Source organism: Cricetulus griseus, assembly GCF_003668045.3.
Source record: "Cricetulus griseus strain 17A/GY chromosome 1 unlocalized genomic scaffold, alternate assembly CriGri-PICRH-1.0 chr1_1, whole genome shotgun sequence".
Classification (NCBI taxonomy): Eukaryota; Metazoa; Chordata; class Mammalia; order Rodentia; family Cricetidae; genus Cricetulus; species Cricetulus griseus.
Window position 1 is genome coordinate 121,929,198 of NW_023276807.1, and position 10,101 is coordinate 121,939,298.

A 10,101-nucleotide genomic window follows, 5' to 3' on the forward strand; every position below is an offset into this window, starting at 1 on the left:
ACACAAAAAGAAGCAGGAGGGCCAAATCCACATGCAATGACACCACAAACAATAAATCCAAAACAAACAAGAACCATTGAACAATGGACATTAATATCCCTAAATGTCAATGGTCTTAACTTACCCATAAAAAGATATAGGCTAACAGAATGGATACGAAGACAGAATCCATCCTTCTGCTGTTTACAAGAAACACACCTCAACTTCAAAGACAGGCGATACCTCAGAGTAAAAGGATGGGAAAAGATTTTCCAATCAAATGGGCTCAAGAAACAAGCTGGTGTAGCAATCCTAATATCTAACAAATTAGACTTTAAACTAAAAGCAATCAAAAGAGATGAAGAAGGGCATTTCATACTCATCACAGGAAAAGTCCATCAAAATGAAGTCTCAATCCTGAACATCGATGCCCCAAATACGAAGGCACCCACATTTGTAAAAGAAACATTACTAAAGCTCAAACCACACATAAAAACACACACACTTATAGTAGGAGACTTCAACACCCCCCTTACGCCACTAGACAGGACCACCAGACAGAAACTTAATAAAGAAACAAAGGATCTGAAAGAACTTATGACCCAACTGGGGTTAACGGATATCTATAGAACATTCCATCCAAACTCAAAAGAATATACCTTCTTCTCAGAGCCACATGGCACCTTCTCTAAAATTGACCACATAGTAGGCAGCAAAGCAAACCTCCATAATTACAAAAGAATTGAAATAACCCCCTGTATCTTATCAGATCACCATGCATTAAAGCTAGAATTCAACAGCAATATGAATGGCAGAAAACCTATATACTCTTGGAAAATGAATAACACCCAATTGCACCATTCCTGGGTTGAGGAAGAAATAAAAAGTGAAATTAAAGACTTCCTAGAATTTAATGAGAATGTAGACACAACATACCCAAACTTATGGGACACTCTGAAAGCAGTGCTAAGAGGAAAGTTCATAGCACTAAGTGCCCACATGAAGAAACTGGAGAAAAGTCACATTAGAGAATTGACAGAACAACTGAAAGCTTTAGAGCAAAAAGAAGCAAACTCACCAAGGAGGAGTAGACGCCAGGAAATAATCAACCTGAGAGCTGAAATCAATAAAGTAGAAACTAGGAAAACATTACATAGAATCAATGAAACAAAGATTTGGTTCTTTGAGAAGATCAACAAGATAGACAAACCTCTAGCCAAACTAACCAAAAGGCAGAGAGAGAGCATGCTAATTAACAAAATCAGAAATGAAAAGGGGGATATAACAACGGACACTGAGGAAATCCAGAGAATCTTCAGGTCATACTTTGAAAACCTGTACTCCACAAAATTGGAAAATCTAAAGGAAATGGACAGTCTTCTGGATAAATATCACTTACCAAAATTAAACCAAGATCAGATAAACAGTTTAAATCGACCCATAACCCTTAATGAAATAGAAGCAGTCATCAAAAGCCTCCCAACCAAAAAAAAGCGCAGGGCCAGATGGCTTCTCTGCAGAATTCTACTAGAAATTCAAACAAGAACTAATTCGAGTACTCCTCAAACTGTTCCGAACAATAGAAGCAGATGGGATATTCCAAACTCTTTCTACGAGGCTACAATCACGTTGATACCCAAGCCACACAAAGATATGACTAAGAAAGAGAACTACAGACCGATATCCCTCATGAACATCGATGCCAAAATACTCAATAAAATATTGGCGAACCGAATCCAAGAACATACCAGAAAAATCATCCACCATGATCAAGTAGGCTTCATCCCAGGGATGCAAGGATGGTTTAACATATGAAACTCCATCAATGTAATCCACCATATAAACAAACTGAAAAAAAAAAAACCACATGATCATCTCACTAGATGCTGAAAAAGCCTTTGACAAAATCCAACATCCCTTCATGATAAAGATCTTGGAGAGAACAGGAATAACAGGAACATATCTAAACATGATAAACACAATATACACCAAACCAATAGCCAACATCAAACTAAATGGAGAGAAACTCAAAGCGTTTCCTCTAAAATCAGGAACAAGACAAGGCTGTCCACTCTCTCCATATCTCTTCAATATTGTACTTGAAGTTCTGGCTATAGCAATAAGACAAGAACAGGGGATCAAAGGGATACAAAATGGAAAGGATGAAGTCACTATTTGCAGTCACTAATGATAGTCTACATTAGTGACCCGAAAAACTCTACCAGGGAACTCCTACAGCTGATAAACACCTTCAGCAAGGTAGCAGGATACAAAATTAACTCAAAAAAAATCTGTAGCCCTACTGTATACAGATGATAAACCCAATGAGAAAGAAATCATGGAAACATCACCTTTCACAATATCCACAAGCAACATAAAATATCTTGGGTTAACACTAACCAAAAAAGTGAAAGACCTGTACTTTGAGACTTTAAAGAAAGAAATTAAAGAAGATACCAGAAAATGGAAAGATATCCCATGCCCTTGGATAGGTAGAATTAACATAGTAAAAATGGCAATCCTACCAAAAGCAATCTACAGATTCAACACAATCCCCATCAAAATCCCAACACAGTTTTTCACAGACATTGAAAGAACAATACTCAACTTTATATGGAAAAATAAAAAAACCAGGAAAGCCAAAACAACTCTTAACAATAAAGGATCTTCTGGAGGCATCACCATCCCTGACTTCAAGCTCTACTATAGAGCCATAGTTGTGAAAACAGCTTGGTATTGGCACAAGAATAGACAGATAGACCAATGGAATCAAATTGAAGACCCATATATTAACCCACGCACCTACGAACACCTTATTTTTGACAAAGGTGCTAAATCTATGCAATGGAAAAAAGATAGCATCTTCAATAATTGGCACAATTGGATTCGGACATGCAGAAAATTGCAGATAGATCCATACCTGTCACCATGCACAAAACTTAAGTGAAAATGGATCAAAGATCTCAGCATAAATCCAGCCACACTGAATCTTCAAGAAGAGAAAGTGGGGATTACCCTTGAACAAATTGGCACAGGAGACCGATTCCTGAACATCACGCCAGTAGCACAGACATTGAGGTCTGCAATCAATAAATGGGACCTCCTGAAACTGAGAAGCTTCTGTAAGGCAAAGGACACAGTCAGTAAGACAAAATGACCACCCACAGAATGGGAAAAAATCTTCACCAGCACCACATCTGACAGAGGACTGATTTCCAAAATATACAAGGAGCTCAAGAAGCTAGCCACCAAAACACCAAACAATGAAATTAAAAGGTGGGATGCAGAACTAAACAGAGAATATTCAACAGAGGAATCTGAAATGGCTGAAAGACACTTAAGAAAGTGCTCAAAAATGCAGAGAAATGCAACTCAAAACAACTCTGAGATACCACCTCACACCTGTCAGATGGCTAAAATAAAAAATACCAATGACAATCTATGCTGGAGAGGATGTGGAGAAGAAGGAACACTCCCCCATTGCTGGTGGGAGTGTGAACTCCTAAGACCACTCTGGAAATCAGTATGGTGGTTGCTCAGAAAAATGGGAATCAATCTACCTCAAGATCCAGCCATTCCTCTCTTGTGTATATACCCAAATAGTGCATGTTCATACAACAAGGATATATGTTCAACCATGTTCATACCAGCATTGTTTGTAATAGCCAGAACCTGGAAGCAACCTAGATGCCCCTCAACTGAAGAATGGATTGAGAAAATATGGTACATTTATACAATGGAGTACTACTCAGCAGAAAAAAGCAATGGAATCTTGAAACTCGCAGGCAAATGGATGGAACTAGAAGAAACCATCCTGAGTGAGGTAACCCAGTCACAAAAAGACAAACATGGTATTACTTACTCATATATAAATTTTAGACATAGAGCAAAGGTTTACCAACCTATAATCCTCTTCACCAATGAAACTAGGAAACATGAAGGACTCTAGGGATAAATAAACCCCAGGAATGGGAAGTGGCATGAACTCCTGAGCTAATTGGGAGCATGAGGGTAGGGGAAAGGGTGCTGCCACAATAAGAGCACGAGAAGAGGAGTGGAGAAGAAATGGAGGACCAGAGATAGTGAGTAGGGGGAAGAATAGAGGAGAGAGAGCAGGATGAGAGATACCATATTAGAGGGAGCCACTGTAGGTCCGAGAAGAGAACTGGAACTAGGGAGATCTCCAGAGACCTACAAGGATGACACGATCTGACAATCCAGGCAATGGAGGAGAGGATAACCTAAAAGCCCTTCCCCTAAAATGAGATTGATGACTACTCTTTATGCCATCCTAGCGCCCTCATCCAGTGGCTGATGGAAGCAGAGACAGACATCCACAGAAATACACTGAGCTGAAATCTGGAATTTAGTTGACGAGAGAGAGGAATGAAGATTGAAGGGGTCTGTACCAGGTTGGAGAAACCCACAGAAACAGTTGGTCTTAACAAGGGAGAGCACATCGACCCCAGATGCTATCTGGGAGGCCAGTACAAGACTGATCCAGCCCCCTGAACATGGATGCTAATAAGGAGGCCTCTGCACTCCAGGGAGCCTCTGGAAGTGGATTAGCATTTTTCCCTGGTGTAAGAAGGGACTTTGAGAGCCCATCCCATGTGAAGGGATGCACTCTGGCCCTGGACACATGGGGAAGGGCCCAGGCCCAGCACAGGAAGATTTGGTGGACTTTGCAGAGCCCCCGTTGAGGGTCCTACCCTGCCTGGGGAGTGGTGGGTGGATGGGTGGGGGGTAGGTTGGGGTGGGGAGGAGGGATGGGGGTGAGGGGAGGGAGAGGGAGAAGGGACTTACATGTGAAACAAGCTTGTTCCCTAACTTGAATAAATAATAATAATAAAAAGAATGTATAAGGTCACACAATCTCAGAAATAAACCTATATGTTCTCTTGCACATGCAGAATCTGCCTAATATTATATGCATATGTGTAAACAAATATGGCCACAGTAGAACATGAAGAACATGAAGAAAAGAGAACAAGAAAGTCTAAATGTAAGGGGTGAGTATGGGCTGCAGGTGATGGACAAGAGTTATGCAAGAAGATCTGAAGCTGATTTTTTTTTTCTAGTTCTAATTGTATCATGGGTTTTTTTCCTTTTGGTGGTGGGTAAGTGCATAAAATATATTTGATACTGGAAGTGTAAAATTGAATGTGAAGCTTCACAGCTTCCATTTTTTCTTTTATTTTTATTCTTCTTTCATACATTACATCCAGACTGCAATTTCCCCTCCCTCCCCTCTCCCCAGTCTCTCCCCCTCACCACTTCTCTTTTCCCCTTGATCCTCCCCCTCTCTGATCTCTTTGCTGAGGATCTTCAAGGCTCCAGTCCCAAAACACTCTGCAGGCAGGACATACTGTTGATACAAGGTTTTGTGGCTGGGTTGGTATTCCAAATCCCTCCACTTAAGGCCTTTCCTGGTTATAGATGGCCAATTCAGGCTCTGTGTCCCCCATTAGATTCCCCTTTTAAAGAACATTTTGCTTTTCCTGAAGTTCTGGGTGCATTGCTTTCCCCTGCTCCACTTTCTTCACATCCAACTCTTTATTCCAGAGTGCTCCATCAGATCCAGAATTCAAAGTGGCCCTGTGTGTCTGACACAGTTCTTAGTGCTGGAAATCCGTAATGAACAACTTACACTTGGTTAAAAATCTGTCACTTTTCAAATATTTAGATGTGTACCCAGGAATCATTGTATATGTATTCTTTCTTTTCCTTATGCAAAATCTGCCTTCCAGAGCCCCTGATTTGCTGTGGCTTTTGCTTTATTCTTAGAGTTTTCTCCTTTGTTTCTGTTTGTATTTTCTTCTCTGGGAGATTTTGGGATATTTTCAAAAATTCTTGTGGGTTTTTTATATACAAAGTGTTATTATATGTATATATTATTTGTATTTCTGCAATCCTACTCCTAACACAGACTCAGATGGTCACTGGGAGCATGAGAACTTCAGTGGTGGGACCTCTTGTTGCTTCACTGAAGGATTCTTTTCTTCTCTTTCTGGATTCTTACCAGGCAGATCCATGCCCCAGCCCCTCCATCCTGGGTTAACTCTTCCATTTCTCATCTTCCTCATGTCTTCCATTTCGTTTTCCATGTCTGAAGAATTTTGTTTTCCCTTAGTAGTTTTAGATGCCACCCCTTCCTTTTTCTACCTCTCTCTCCTATATTTCCGAAGTATGGATGGGCTGGGTGAGGCTTGGTTTACTGAAGCCCATCTGGGTTTACTAATTGGTGCCAGATGGGTAGGGGATGGGAACTGTGTTTCAGGTGTCCACTGGAACAAACTGCACATTCATTCCGAAGCCTTGAGTCTGCTCCGCCAGGCACTCTGTGGGAGGAAGGTCATCCTAAGCCTGTGGCCTTGAATGGCCAGAAACGGCTAGTGTTTGCTCAGCTCCATGTAGGCCAATGGGAGGCCTGGGGGAGAAGACAGTTGAGGGCTTAGCTAAGGGTTGGCTCAAATAGAGCCTTTGTCACCCTCATTTAACCCTTGACAGTTGTTGGCAGCTGTTCGTGTGCCTCATTCCTCACTCTCCATGTCTCTGTGACCGTTTAGTTTCACAGGCAACTGGGGAAAGTACATTTTAAATAAAGCCCAAAGTCAGAGATTTGGGGTGACATTTTTGTAAGAAAAAAATGACAGAAAACTTAATTAGTGGACACAGACAGTCTCAGAAGAAAGGAGTTGGCCCAGTATAAAAAGATCAAGACATTAGCAACTATATGTTTATGTTAATTAAAACCTTACATTTCATTAAAAAGATTTTTCCCACCTTAACTAAATTTTTTTTTCTTTCTTCCTCGATGATCTGGGTTGAGGCTTGATTGACAAGAAATGCAGGACTCACCTGGAGTGATAATGTGTTGCCCACGTCCTGAGGATCAGGTGCTGGTGGGAGCTGCAGATGCTACCCTCCTCAGCCCCCTGAGCGGCACCAAGAAGCAGGAGCTGGTGCTTCTCTGCACAGGGAAGAGCGATGCCTTGAGTGCATCTTGCAGATGACGCAGCATAGATGCAGCGGGACTGATATACAGCATACGTGTAGCATAGACCTAGGCTGGTATAGTTGCGGAATCTGCTGTTTCCTTTATACTGATGTGCTATTTGTATAGGTGTGTACACGTGTGTGGAGCCAGAGGTCAACACCGTGTGTCTTCCTCATTAACATCCACCTTATTATTATTATTTTTTTTGACACAGAGTCTCTCATTGAACCTGGAGCTTGTCTATTTGGCCACACTGGCTGGCTAGCTAGTCCCGGGGATCCCTCTTGTCTCTGCTCCCCAGTGCTGAGATTGTAGTCATGTGCCCATGGCTAGTAAGTAAGTAAGTAAGTAAGTAAGTAAGTAATTTTTCTTCTTATGTGAGTGGTGGGGATTGAATCGGGTCCTCATGGTTGTGTGGTCAGCTCCCCAGTCCCTGCTGGAACATTTTCATTGTAACGGGTGGAACAACAGCTTCATAAGGTCAGAGCCTCACCATGTCCTCTGACAATTCCCAGTTTTTGCTCTAAATCTAACCCCACCTTGCCAGGTCAAGTTGCCCTGTGGGTTTTCTCAGTCCATAATTTTGCTATGTTGGGATGGACACTTCAAATCCCTGTACAGGGCTTTGGTCTTGACACACAACTTCAGAAATGGCACAAGCTGTTCTGGGCAGGGTGATTGAATCGAGGCTGGCTATTTTTGCTTTCACACGACTATCTGCTGCCTCCCTGTGGACTGTAGTGGGAATGGTCAACCGTGTGCTGTGCAGAGCTTGATTCAGGAATGTCACAAACCATCAATGACTCCAGGTTGAGTGTGGGTTGAATGGAGAGCTTGGGCACAGAGACCAGATGTTTGCCCCAACTTGCCTTAGACTGTTATCAGACCTAACCTTAGAGCCACGGGAGGTTAGACTACGCGTTTCCAGGATTCACTTCTATAGTGTCTGAGTCAGGAAGACTGTCGGGTCCAAGAAGTTCCAGGTAGTGTTGATGCTGACCCAAGAAGCCCCATATCTCAGGGTGCTGGCCCATGCCAACCTTCTCTAAAGTTTCTCTCAGTCGTGACTTGGTACTCTCTGTGTCTCCCCTCTCCCAAGAAAATACAGTATGTGTAGGAGTGTAAGGGGGTAAAACATTGAAACAGTTTTTTCCTTTGAAAGGCCAACCTTGCTGGTTTGAAAAGTATAGCATCAAATCTTCACACATGGGTGTGGTTATCCTCTGTTCTCTCTCCCCCCCCCCATTGCCTGTACCTGTACCCCCAATCTGGTTCCTTTCCCTCCCGAAGTTAGCTTTCCCTTCTGCTTTCTTATCATACACACCCATTGACCTCTGCTTCTGTCTCCTTAGGCTCTCTCCCCACCCTCTCACGATCCTATTTCTAGCTTCATGACCTATCCGCACACTGTAAGTACACACACATGTGATTACATACTGTCCTGATTAGTTCTTTGTCAATTTGACACAGGCTGGAGTTACCTGGGAAGAGTAGTCTCAGTTGAGAAAATTGCTTTATCAGATTGCATGCAGCAAGACTGTGAGGAATTTCCTTTTTTTTAAAAGAGTAGCCGGGCGTTGGTGGCGCACGCCTTTAATCCCAGCACTCGGGAGGCAGAGGCAGGTGGATCTCTGTGAGTTCGAGACCAGCCTGGTCTACAAGAGCTAGTTCCAGGACAGTCTCCAAAGCCACAGAGAAACCCTGTCTTGAAAAACCAAAAAAAAAGTAAATTAATTAATAAACTAATAATAATTTATTAACTAGAATAAGTTTGTTTTTTGAGACAGGGTTTCTCTATGTAGCTCTGGTTCTTCTGGAACTCACTCTATAGACCAGACTGGCCTTGAACTCAGAGATCCATCTGCTTCTGCCTCCTGAGTGCTGGGATTAAAGGTGTTTACCACCACTGCGGGTCTGAGGCATTTTCTTGATAAATGGTTGATGTGGAAGTGTGCACTGTTGGTGGTACCACCCCTAGCCAGGTGGTTCTGGCTGGTGTAAGAAAGCAAACTGAGCAAGTCATTGAGAGCAAGCCAGTAAGCAGTACTCCTCCATGGCTTCTGTTTAAGTTCCTGCCTCCAGTGATGGACTATGATGTGGAAGTGTTAGCCAAATAAATCCTTTCCTCCCCACATTGATTTTGGTCATGGAGCTTCACCACAGGAGTAGAAACCAAACTGAAACACATACACATATGTAATATTAAATCCAAGTCCCACATATGCTAGAAAACATGTGCCTTTTGTCTTTGTGGGCCTATCTTGTTTATTTTAACAGGAGTTTTTGGTTCTATCTATGTTCCTGTAAATGCTCAATTTCATATTCTTTACACTACATAGATTCCATTGTGTGTATTAGCACATTGTCTTTGTCTAGTCACCAACTGATGGACAACTACGCTGGGTCCATTCTCTGGCCATTATGAATCTGCAGTTATAGACACTGATGTGTAAGTGTCTCTATGGTGTATATTGAGAGTCCTTCAGCTATATACCTAAGGAGTGGTATAAATGGGTCATACAGTAGTTTTGTTTTTCAGGATTTTAAAAAATGAACCTCTATAGTGGCTGCACCACTACAGAGGCAGAGGCAGGTGATCTGTGAGTTCCAAGACTGCCAGAACTACATAGAGAGACCTTGTCTCAAAAAGCCAACAACATACGAAGAAGAGTTCCTCTTGTCCTACACCCTCTCCAGCATTTGTTGTTATTTGTTTACTGGGTGGGATGGAATCTCAGGACTGTTTTAATCTGAATCTCCCAATGGCTAAGGACATTAAACATTTTTTTTCAAATATTTCCTGGCCATTGCATTTCCTTTGAGGGTTGTCTGCTTAACTCACTAAGCCCTTCACTGGTTGGTTTGGTGTTTTTGATGATTAATTTTTGCAGTTCTTTGTATATCTGGGTGCTTGTTCCCTGCTGACTGTGTGGCTGACAGATGGCTTCCCTGGCTGCCTCTTCACTCTGCTGATTGTTTCCTTTGCTGTGCAGAAACTCAAAAGTCAGTTGGGACAACCTTGACTCTGTGCTTGAAAAAGCATGAGCACGGATATGGGAGCCCTGCGTTTCAGACCCAACCCTTCACTATTGCTTTTTCTGACCAGAGGAAGGTCCAGGAAC